We start from the raw sequence: 12,500 nt of genomic DNA, 5'->3' as shown, positions 1-12,500 counted from the left end.
AGAGAGAGAGGAGAGAGAGAGAGAGGAGAGAGAGAGAGAGGAGAGTGAGAAGAGAGAGGGAGAGAGAGGAGAAGAGAGAGAGAGAGAGAGAGAGAGAGAGAGAGAGGGAGAGAGAGAGAGAGAGAAAAGAGAGAGAGAGAGAGAGAGTAAGAATAAGAATGAGAATGAAACGAGACAGAACGAAAGAGACTTATAGAGAGACAGACGTATGGAGAGGGAAATGAAGTAACAACCAGAGAGAGAAAGCAAGGCAAATGAAATGGAAATGCAAGTCCCAGAACAACAGGTGGGGAATCCCTCGTGTAAGGACAGAGGTGATCAGACCCAGCGTCATTGTGTCATTCACTTTGGCGATGTTGACGTCCCATCTTCACGTGCTTACGATGGACGTCTCGCAAGATGACGATGAATATGGATAGGGAGAAGGAGAGCAAAAGAGGAAGAGAGTGTACAAAAACAACGATCAGGTTCGGAAGAAACTAGGATTTTGAAAAGAAAGAACGAAAGAAGAATATGAATAGAATTCCCCTTTTTTATAAAACGAGAGGAAAATACTTCGAAATACCTTTGATTTTGTCACACTGTCTTACATTTCCCCCCCTTTTTTCGTTCTTCCTGGAAAGTTTTTTCTTCTTCTTCTTTTTCTTTTTTTTACATATAAAATTCTTCTTTCATAAGTTCCTCCCGTCGGCGCATCCCTTTTCGGTCGACAAACACTTCCCGGAGCTTACTGAAATATTCATGTGTAGCAACGAAATCAGAACGCTTGTGGGGGGGGGGGGGGCAGGTTGGCGAGGGTACAAAAAAAAGGGGAAAAAATCCTATTCAAATATCTGTTTTATTTATTTTATCTCATTTCACCTCCATTTCGTATCTTAAGACAATTATTTGAATAGAGAAATGTTCTTTACAATTTCTATTTCATTTTATAATCTTATGGTGTGGTACAAGGAACTGAACAACTTGAGCCCGTAAATATCTATAGAGAGAAAAATAAATCTTTTGATTTAATCCGTCTTTTCAGACAAACAAAGATCATTAGGAAGACTTTAACACGTAGACTGTATATTTCCCTCGCTCTTTATGGCCGAAGTAGCTGAGACGCTGATCCTCTTACGCAGATAAACAGAGGGAAAGAAATGTAAAGAAGGGGTGAGACCGAGGGAGAAAGAGAAGAGATGAGGAGAGAGAGAGAGAGAGAGAGAGAGAGAGAGAGAGAGAGAGAGAGAGAGAGAGAGAGAGAGAGAGAGAGAGAGAGAGAGAGAGAAGACACACACACACACAGTGGGAGGGAAAGAGAGAGAAAGAGAGATATGTGTTGTGTGTGTGTGTGTGTTGTGTATATGTATATATATATATATATATATACTATATAATATATATGATATATAGTGTAGAATATTAGTCATAATTATATATATTATATATATATATATATATATATATATATATATATATATATATATTATTATGCTCACACACGCAGAGAGAGAGAGAGAGAGAGACAGATAGAGAGAGAGAGAGAGAGAGAGAGAGAGAGAGAGAGAGAGAGAGAGAGAGAGAGAGAGAGAGAGAGAGAAGCAGAGAAATCGGACTTAGAAGACTAAAGTTTTAAGTAGCTTTCCTCTCCAGGTTTTTCACTCAAGTCGAAAGTCCTTGCTCGCGATGCTTGAAATAAGGGGAGGAGGGGGGGGTCTTCGTGAGGTGGGGAAGAAGGAGGCGGAACACGAAGAAGGTCCACCTGGGAAGGGGGTGGGCATGTGGGGGGGGGGGGAAGAGGGGGTGGGGGGGGCGTCCATACTAACATCAACATACTTGAAAATGATCTTTTTTTCTTCTTGTGATCTTGGAGAGCGTGCTATTTCACGCCCTTTGGAAGATGCACGCCTGGATATTCAGATAGGACGGAGGGGGAGAGACAATAAGAGAGGGGGAGGGAGAGAGCAAGAGAGGAAGAGAGAAAAATAGAACGAGAGAGAGAGAGAGAGAGAGAGAGAGAGAGAGAGAGAGAGAGAGAGAGAGAGAGAGTAGGATAGAGAAGAGAGAGAGAGAGAGAGAGAGAGAGAGAGAGAGAGAGAGAGAGAGAGAGAGAGAGAGAGAAATAGCCCTAAAACTCGTGGACATATTTTGAGCTGGGAAATTGATGAGAAAAATCACTTTACCATTTTAAGTAGCCGACCCTCCTCCCAAGAGGGGACGTATTCATTATTAGATTTACGTACACACATTTATTATATAGTTTTATAAAACCATAGACATACATTCCTTTTTATCATTCCCAGTATGTGATTTATTCATAAAACCATAGATATCTTCAGTTTACTATCAAAAAAGGGGGGGTTTAAAAAAATTGGGCCTTAAGGGGATTGTTTTGCGGGAGCCCATAACATTTCCTTTTTTTTTTTCTGAAGGGTTTTTCTCATCCCAAATAAAACACTGGCAAAAAATGTTTTTTTTTCCCCCTTTGAACCCAAAACTTTTAAAAACCCAATTTTTTTGCCCCTTCCCCAAACGTTTCACTTCCCCCCTTCCCCCTTTTCCTCCCTTCTCCTCCCCTTTTTGTTTTAATATATTATATATTTTTAAAAATTTTATTATATATATTTTAAAATTTTATAATATATTTAATTATTTTATTTAAAGTTTTATTTTTTTAATTATTTTTAATTTTTCCCTGTTTTTTTTTACTTTTTTAGTTTATTTCTGCCCCTTTTTTCTTTTTCGTTTTTTTCCTTTCTCTTTTTTTAAAAACACGTTTTTTGCTTTTTCTGTCCCTTTCCCTTCCCTTTTCCTTCCCTTTTTTTACCCTCCCCCTCTTCGTTTTCCTTTTTTTTCCCCCTGGTTTCCCTCCCCCCCCTCCCCCTCCTCCTCCTCTTCTCCCCCCCCCCCTTCTTCCCCCCCTCTCTTTTCCCCTCCTCTCTCTCCTCCTCCTCCCCTTTTCCCCCTCTCTCTTTTCTCTCTCTCTCTCTCCTCACCCTAAATTTTTCTCCCCCCCTCTCCCCCTTTTTTTTTCCCCCCCTAAACCTTTCCTTTCCCCCCCCCCTTTTTCGCATCCATTCCAAAAAGAATAATGAAAGCAATTTTGACGCCCCCCCATTTTCCCCTCCCCCGGAAAAACGGGGTTAAAAAAAGAAAAATTACCCCCTGCCCCTCCCTCCCCTCCTGAAAATTTACAAGCCCCCTATGGAAAACCCAAGGCCCTTGCCAAAATTTTTCAAAAAAAACCATTCCCCCTGGGACAAAAAGGGCCCCAAAAAGGACCCCCGGAGGCAAATGATGATGAATTATGGGGGGGGAATAATATTTTTAAAATGGGAAATATGTTTAAGAATGATTTTTTTTTAATTTAATTTGGGGAAGGAAAAACGGATGGGGGGAAAATCCCTAATCCCAAAAATTTTTTAAATTTTAAAATAATGAAAAATAAAAACTACAGTTTCCCATAAATTTATGATAATGTTTATAAAAACCCCAACAGGGAAAACTTTCCTAAAGAAAAAAAATTTCCCAAATTTGAAAAAAAATTCCGTGAGAAAAAAAAAATTTTTAAGGGCCCGGGGAAACAAAACCCCAAAAACCCCCGCCCCAAACCATTAAAACTCAAAAAAATATAAAAAAAATAAAAAAAAAAGATTAGAAAAAGGAAAACAAAAAGATTTTTTTCCCCAACTTTTTGATATAAAAAAGAAACACCCCCAATTTAATTAGAACCCCTTTCCTTTTTTAATTTAAACCAGGGGGACGAAGCAGGAGGAACCCAGTAAGAAACCGAAGACAAAAAAAAAGGGTTTTTTTTGGAAATTTAAAACCCTTTTCCGACCCCCGGGGAAAAAGGGGCCCAAAATTTTTAAATTGCAAAAAAATTTTTTTTGGGTTTTTAAAAATCATAAAATTTTTTGGTAATTTTTTTAAAAAGGGTTAAAGTTTTAAAAAATGTAAAAAAATTAAAAGTTTTGAAGGGTTTTTTAGGGTTGTATGATAGAAAGGGGGTTTTGAAAAAAATGATAATGACGATAAATAAAATAATGATATTTGGAAAATTTATTAATATTGAACCCTAAACAAAAAATTTAATTTATTAAAAAAAATGAAAAATAAAATTGAAAATAAAAATGAAAACGTTTAAAAAGAGAAAGAAAATAAAGGGGAAATATTGAAAAAAGGGAAAGGGTTTTTTTTATTTTTTTTTTTTTGGGTTTTTTTTTTTTACTCCCCCGGGGTTTAACTGCCAGGCGGGGGGGCCAAATTTTTTTGGGGTTACTTTTTTTGGTTTGCAGGGGTTTTCCAAAACATTAAAAAAAGGGGTTATTACATTTAAAAATTTTTTGGCAAATTAGCTTAAATTAAGTTTTTTTATATCAGTTAAAAAGGGGGGAAAAATTTTTACCCCCCGTCCCTACCCAATTTTTACCCTGCCACGGCCGGCCGAAAACATTTTGGGGCGGGGGGAAAGGCTTTTTGCTACATTTTGATGTGGGGTTTTCCCCCAGTGATAAAACTTTCCCAAAATTTTTTAGGATACAATTAAAATCTTTTTAAAACTTTTTAGATGTATAAAAGGGTTCCCATAGTTCCCTTTTAAACCTCTTTCCTTAAGGGGGTTTTGAAAGGTTTGGTAAACACTGGACTCTTGAGATAAAATTTGGTCCCAAGGGTGCCCGCTTATTTTTCTTCATTACACTTTTTTTTTTTTTGGGTTTTCATTTATTTTCCCAAACCCCCTTACAAAACTGAAACTGACCTCCCACTAAAATTTTAAAATTCAAGTTCTTTTCTTCCCTTTCAAAATTCCCCTCTGCCCCGGGTTTTTCCTTTTTTTTTTATATAAACCATAGTGAATGAATCTTGCAAAAACCCTTTCAAAAGTTTTTTTTCCTACACCCCCTTTTCCGGGCCCTTTTAAAAAATTTATAAAACCTTTCATAAATTTGTTTAGAGGGGTTTTTTAATTTTTTATTTTTTGGTTTGGGGTCCTTTTTATTTACCCCCCGGGAAATAAAGGAAGGTTTTTAAGTTTTTTTAATTTTTAAGCCCCTTTTTTAAGCCCCCGGGGAAAAATTTGCACACCCCCGGGGGGCAACCCTGGGGGATACCTTAAATTCAGGGTTTTAAAAACATAAAATTTAAAATTTACAATTTTTAAATTTTAAAGGCCCCTATCCCTTTAATTTGGGATAAGTTTTAAAAAAAATTTAAAGAAAAAAAAAAAATTTAAACACATTCTTTTTTTTTTTAAATTCCATCTGCCACCCCCGGTTAACCAGCTTTTGGGCTTTGGAAAACCCCCAACTGCTACATTTGAAATTGAAAGTCATGTTTCCCTGCTACTTTTCCCAAATTTTTTGGGGAAAAAAAAAATTTTATAAGAAAACCCTTCTAAGACACCCCAAAGGTTTAAAAAATTTTTTTTACTTTTTTTCCCCCCCATACCTCCTGCTGGGTGGTCGGGAAAGGGCCCTGTAAAAAATTTGGGCCAACCCTAGTATGATTTTAAAATTTTTTTTTTTCCCTTCCCTATTTTTTTTTTACAAAATTTTTTTTACCCCTTAAATTTTTTTCCCCGACATTACAAATTTTTAACTCCCCCTCCCCGATCCCCCCTATCCCAAGCCAAAATTTTCTTGCGGTCACAAAAACCCAACACTCCCCCTTGTTTTTTTGTTTTTATATAAACCATGTTGAATAAAACCCTTCCCAAAAAAACCGGCCCCCATAGTTTTTTAATTTTTCAGTTTTTTCAGGTCGGGGGAAAAATTAAAATCAACTCCCAGTTTTTTTTCCCTCTTTAAAAAGGAAAGGTTTTAAAAGGGCTGTTTAAAAAACCCCCTAAAAAATGGGTCCCCCAAGACCCAAATATTTTTAACATTTTGGGGTGTCCACCCCTGCCCAAATGCCGGGTTTGTAAGCAAAAATCAGGGCCCTGGGGATGGAATCCCCCAAAAAACGTATACCCCAAGGGCCCCCCTTTCCCCTTTTGGGGCACGTACAAGGGTTTTAAAAATCCTGATGCCCAATTTGGGCGATTTTTTCCCGCTTTTTTTTTGCCCTAGATGCCCCAGACCCCTGGAGGCACCCCCCGGGGTTTCCCAGAAAAATTCCCCCCCGATTTTGTTTCCCCATAAAAAAATTCGGGGGGCCCACAGTATTCCCCCCCCAAACCCCATTTTGGGCGTAGGGGCCTACCCCTATTTCCATAAAAACCCCCCCCCTAAAACCCCCTGGGCTACAAGAAAAAATTTGTTTTTTTATATAAAAAAAAAGCACTTTCCGGGTTCTGTTTTCCTAGACTCCGGGGGGACCCGTCATTTGAGTATTCATATCCCATTCCCCAGAGTTTTCCAGAATGCTTTTTTTAAAAATTTTTTTTTTTTTACCCCCAAAATTTTAAAAAATATTTTTTTTTCGAAAACAGAGGGTTTTTTTTATTTTCTTTTTCTAAATATTCACAATTTTTTTGGGTTTCCTAAAAGGGCACCAAGAATAAACCCCCCTAAAGGGCCCCTTTAAATTTTTTTAAAATATGTTCAAAAACCTATTCAACTCTGATTCCCCTCGAACAAACACAAAAGGTAAAAATCCCTGAAAAATCTTTGACTCCCCTTTTTTTTTAATGAAAAAGGTAAAAAGGGCCCCTTGCAATCCCGGGACCATTTTTATACCATGGCCCCCCCCCTTTTCCCCCAACAAGTTCCTAAGGGGGGTTTCCCGCCGCTCCCCAAAAAAAAGCCCCTTTTTTTCATTTTTTATGAAACCTTCTGCATAAATTTGCCCAATCCCCCCCAAAGTTTTCCTGAAAAATTTTGGATGGCAGAAGACCCTTGTCAAAATTCCTCTTTTTTTAAAATGAAAAAATTCCCAAAGGGGGTTTTTGTTTTTTGGGTTTAAGAGCCGGTTTTTTTTTTTTTCATCGAGATTATAAAAACCCCAACCCCCTAAATAGCCCTTTTTGCATTTTTTTTCCCTCGGATGAAAAATTTTTTAAATGAAAATTATCCCCCGGCCATAGAAAATTTAATGGAGTCTTCCCCCCTCAAGTGGATTTTTCCCCCTATTTAATCTATGCATTAAATTTTTTAAAAAAGCAGGGGGCCCTTTTTAAAACCCCCCCCCCTAAAGGTTTTTTCCCCCGATTTTCAAAAAACTTTTTGTATTTACCTTACTTAATCCCCCTAAAGGGGAGAACCTGGGGGCCGACCAAATTCGATAATGCTTTTGAATCCATTTTTTTTTAACATTTTTTTTTTCCCTGAAAACCCAAAAACAAAGCTAGTTGTTTCAAAAATTTTTTTTTTTCCCCTTTTTTTGCAAAAATAAAAAGGAAAATTTTAAAAAGGTTTAAAGAAAAAAACGGTTTGCCCCCCCGGGGGTTTTTTTTGGGGTTTTTTTTAAGTTTTTTTTAAAAAACCGGGGGGTTTTTGTCGGGCTCCCCCCCCCTGGGAAAAATTTCCCATTCCCAGTCGGGGGGGATAAACTTGGCCTTTAGGGAAAATTTCCCCAATAACCGGGGTTTTAAAGTATTATCCTCTAAAAGGGTATTTTTTGCAAAGAAGGAGGTCGGGGGAAAAAGGGGGCCCTTTTCCCTTTTTTGCCCAGTATTATTTTTTTAGTTTAAATGAAAAAATAAATTAACCCCCTTTTTAGCCCCAGGAGTTTTGGGATGTTTTCCCTTTGATAGCCCTGAGTCTATAAAAGGGGGAAAAAGGGGGTTTGGGCCTGGTACCTGACCAATGGGGCCCCAAAGGGGACCGCTTTTTTTTCCCCAGGGGGGGGGTTTTTCCCCTTTCCCCTTTTCAAAATTTAAACCTAGTTTCCCACTGGGTTTTTTTTGGGCCCCAAAGGGGGCCCCAATAGCGCACACCCTACTGCTATTTTAAAATTTTTCTACCCTATTTTCGATTTTGTCATTTGATCTTTTTTTTTTTTCCCTTGGGGGAGTGATTGTCCCTAAAAATTCCCCGGCCCACTGCCCCCCTGGGAAAAGCCCTTTTCCCCCGGGCCCCTTGTGGATTTGGGGGAAACTGCGGGGGGTTTGTGGATTTTTTTTTTAACCCCCCCAGCCTTTTTTTTTTTTTTTCCAAAGTCAGCCCAGGGGTTTTTTAAATTTATTGATACCCGGGGTTTGTCCCCTAAATTTTGGGGAAATTGCCTTGCTTTTAAAGTCCCCCCGCAAAAACTTCCCTTTTTTGTTGTAAAAAAATTTTGGGAGAGAACACCCAAAAAATTTTTAGAGTACCCCCTGGTTTTTATACTTAAACATTAAAAAAACCCCAGGGGCAAATTTGGTTTTTTTTAAATGATGAAATTCAACATCAGGGGTTTTCCCCCTCGATTTTTTTCCCTAATCTTTTTGGGGGGCAGTTTTTTCCCCCTTTAAACATATGCCCAAAAAATTTCCAGCCCAATGGCTGAAATTCCCCAACATAAAAAAAATACCCTTTTAATCCCGGGTTTGTTTTTTTTTTTCCATTTTTACAGCGGCAGAAAAAGGTTTTTTTTTTTGGGAAACCTAAAACCCACAAATAATTATTTTTTACGATGAAAAAATTCCCCTAGACCCATTCAGCCTGGGCCCTTTAATGCTAACCCATTTTTTTTCCAGGGTTTTAAAATTTTTGGTTTTTGTGCTTTTTTATCCCTATTGGGGAATATTTGGTTTTTAGTAGGAAACCCTGGTAAAAATTCCAGGGGGGGTCCATATCCCCCCTTAATTTTTAAACCAAACTACATTTTTCACATAAAAAAACATAAAATTTTTATGTTTTATGGTTTTTTTCATTAACAAAAATGGAAAGTCGGGGCCCGGGGAAAATTTAAACTTTTTTTAACCTTTTTTCAAAAACTTTTTTGGGCCCCCTTTAGCTTTGTTCCACTTCCCGCACGGGCCCCCTTTCCCTTGTTTTGTGCCCAGATGAAACTTTAAGGGGGGCTTTTTTGCGCCCACTGGACTCGACGTCCAAAAAAAGGGGATCCTGTTTTTTGTTTTCGTGGCTGCGGTCAGGCGGGAACACCCCCCCAAACTTCGGGTTTTATCAAAACACTGGGGGGGTTTCGGGAACCCCCCCGTTTCCCCTTTTCCCGTTCGTTTTTTTTTTTTAAATAAACTAAGGGAAAACACTTTTCACAAACAATGCCCCAAGTCCCCCTTTTTTTTTTTTTTTTTCCCATGCCCCCTTACCTAAACCCCCCTTTTTTTTTTCATTAAGTTATTTTTCCTGATTTTTTCGGGAGTTTTTTTCATTTTTCCCTTTTTAAAATTTTTCCAAAGCAAAATTTTAGGGGTTCCCCCCCCTTTTGGTAAATTTGGGGGGTAAACCGCCCACCCCCTTTCTGCCCACAGGGTTTTTTTTGGGGGGGGTTTCCCCCCCGCCGGGCCCCGGGCGGTTTTAATCCCCTCCCTGAGGGTAAAGGGAAACGGTTCCGGGGGCCCTTTTCCCCCCGGGGGAGGGGGGGGGGGCCCGGTGGCCCCCCCCTTCTTTCAGAGAGAAATGGAAAACGGGGGAGGCCCGAGAAAAAACCGCTTTTGAAAGATCACCCCCCATCTTTTTCCCACCTTCCCCCCCACCCTGCGAAACCCCTGCCGTTTTTTTCGGTGGCCCCTCTTCACCCCCCCCTCCCCCGGGCCCACCGGGGGGGAAATCCCCCCTTGCGGCCGGGTTTGGCCCCCTTTGGTGGGGGTTTCCCCCGGGCCCAAAACCTTGGCCGGGGGTTGGGTTGGGGGGGGGCCGCGTTTGGTCCACCGCGGTGGGTCCCTGGTACCACAGGGGAGGGAAGGGGGGGGGGACAGGGAAAGGAAAGGCCCCCCTTTTTTAGGGGGACCCCCCCCAATCTCGTTCCCAAAATTTCATTTTTTGGCCCTAAAAATTAAAAAGGGGTTTTAAAATTTATTTAAAAATTCCCCCCTTGCCACCACGAAAAACCTGAATGTCCCCGACGATGGGGATTTTCCTGGTGCCCCCGTGCTTCCCCCCGGGAAAGGCTTTTTTCCCATAATTTTTGAGGGATAAATTGAAAACCCCCAACCCCCAAATTTTTTTAAGGTTTATTTAGGGAAAGCCCCGAAAAAAATCTAAAAGGGCCCCAAACACGGGAACAACGAAAAAGGGTTTCCCCAAAGCACGTGGCACATAATTAAAAGTAAAACACATAAAAACCGGAAAAAACAGAAAAAAAAATGAAACAGAAAAAAACAAAAAAAACCCCAATAAAAACGGAAAAAAACCAAAAAAACACATGAAAGGGAAAAAACCCGAAAAAAAAACATGAAAGGGTAAAACAGAAAAACCCCCTTTAAAAAGGTAAAACAAAAAAAACAAAATGAAACGGTAAAAACAAAAAAACACTTTAAAACTTTTTAAAAAACAGAAAAAAACACATGAAACGGTAAAAACAGAAAAAAACACATGAAAACGGTAAAAAACAAAAAACACATAAAGGGTAAAAAAAAAACACGTTAAAATAAAAAACAACAGACGGTAAAAAAAACACGACACGTAAAACACGCATCACACTACACACACATGAACAGTACGGGACGCACATCAAACTCGGCCACAAAACACTTACGCTAAGCTAGCTAAACCTACGCGAAGGGAAGACTAACCTATAACTACATTCGGTTTGTGACGGAGTTACCGGAATGCGGAGGTCGGGACTTGCGAGCACATACGGGTCAACGGTACAATAAACCTGCGTGCGGAGGTACAGCGGCCGGCGGCGGTGAGGAAGCCAAGGTGCTGTCAAAACCGCCTCCTCCAGAAGTCTGCGTCTTCTCTCCCCCTCTGCTTGACCCAAAAGTACCGTGGAAAGGTAGACGGGAAAGGTTCCCCGAACGTCTTGAAGATGGGCCCAAGTCGGTCCGTTTCGGTAGTTTCACTCGCTCGCTCGCTCGTTGTTCGCTCGTTCGGAAAGAAAAAACCCTGCGGGCATGGGGGTGCCGAAGACATAGCGTGGCACAGTGGTGGGGCGTCGTGCCACTACACCGTGCACCCCCAGTGCCTTGCAGTCACACCTGTCATCCCAAACCTGAAGCATGATGGGACAAAGCCTGGTGCATCTGCAGTACTCTCTCCTTCTGCAGCACTGCGAGGACACTCCTTGGCAGTATGTTGGTCACCACATGCTGCACAGCACCTTGCCCTTACAATACTTAGCTACATGGCCACTTCCCATGCAGTTATAGCAGATCACAGGGGATGCCCTCCACGGCCGCACGTGACTGGCGGGCATGTATTGTCCAAAGAAGTGGTATTTTACTGGGAGGGGGTTTGCTCTCTCCTTTCCATATTAATGCGGATGCGGTTTTTTGTGGTTGCCCATCCTTATGCACTCTTATGGCCTGTGAAACTCCGTCGAGTGCATAACGCAATTTTTAAGATCGAGATACTTGTAGTTGGTGTCACAAAGGTATTCGTCATATTTTTTTTCCTCGTTTTTTGGTGGTTTCATCCACATAGTTTTTGAAGGTGATACCTCCAAATTGATCCCTTTAAATAAGGTCCGTCAGTATATTTCTTGCTTTGCGAGCGAGCGACATTACACATACGGTGAGGAGAGAGTGTCCTCCTCGCACAAGGTTCGAGGGAAGCCACCCCCCAGGGGCCAGTGGGGGAACAGTTTTTTTATCCCACCGCGTCCCTCCCCCCTCAGTGTTTACAATTGCGGTTTTCCCCCCATCGTGGGGGGGTGACCGCAAGCGGCCTTGCCGCCCGGCCTCACCCCCGCCCTCGTAAACACAGGTTGAATTATAGCGCTCGGGGGACAACGGGGCAACTCAACTCGAAAAACGGTTTACCAAACACAGTTAACTTGGGTGGCTCGGTAGAGGAATTATTTTCCAAAATTTCCCTTACAAGCATAAACTATTTATCACATCACTACTCTCATGTCCCACTGACTTGCGGGATTTATATGAAGCACCAAATGTTTTCATGAAACTCCTTGTAAAACAACTTTTCTCGTATATGGACGCAAAGAAGGTTTCCTGTGTAAGGGACGAGGGGCCAACCGGGAGCAACGGGCCAACCACACGACCCTGGTCCGTTATATGAGGTCACGGTGTGTACATTAATGAAGATTGAGTATTCTAGTCCGCAGAGTTTATCTTGAAGTGGTGTCTGCGAGAACAAAGAGTAACCGCAATGGTTAGAAAAATTAATGTGATGAAAATGACAGTAATATTGATAATGATAATAATGATAAAGATAATAGCAACAGCAACAAGAATATCAACAACAATAATAGTAATAACCATGATGATTACTAGGCATAATGATAACAATGATAATGATAATAACAGTAATAACAGCAATGGTACTACCACTCTACTACTATTAATGATAATGTCAATGATGATAATGATAATGATGACAATGATAAGAAATGACAATAATGATGATAATAATAATAATGATAATGATAATGATAATAATAATAATAATAATAATAATGATAATATAATAATAATAATGATAATTGAATAATGATAATGATAAATGGATGAA

At 40.3% G+C, this 12,500-nt stretch overlaps 1 protein-coding gene across 1 annotated transcript in view; it reads left to right on the top strand.

Annotated features, from left to right (window-relative positions):
* LOC119580996 (metabotropic glutamate receptor-like) overlaps positions 1-12,500 on the top strand; it is a 181,551-nt gene that overhangs the window by 132,913 nt on the left and 36,138 nt on the right. The window lies entirely within an intron of this gene.

The sequence above is a fragment of the Penaeus monodon genome, chromosome 14, assembly GCF_015228065.2.
Source record: "Penaeus monodon isolate SGIC_2016 chromosome 14, NSTDA_Pmon_1, whole genome shotgun sequence".
NCBI classification, from domain to species: Eukaryota; Metazoa; Arthropoda; class Malacostraca; order Decapoda; family Penaeidae; genus Penaeus; species Penaeus monodon.
Note: the sequence above shows the minus strand (reverse complement) of the source record. Positions and strands in the feature narration are given on the sequence as shown.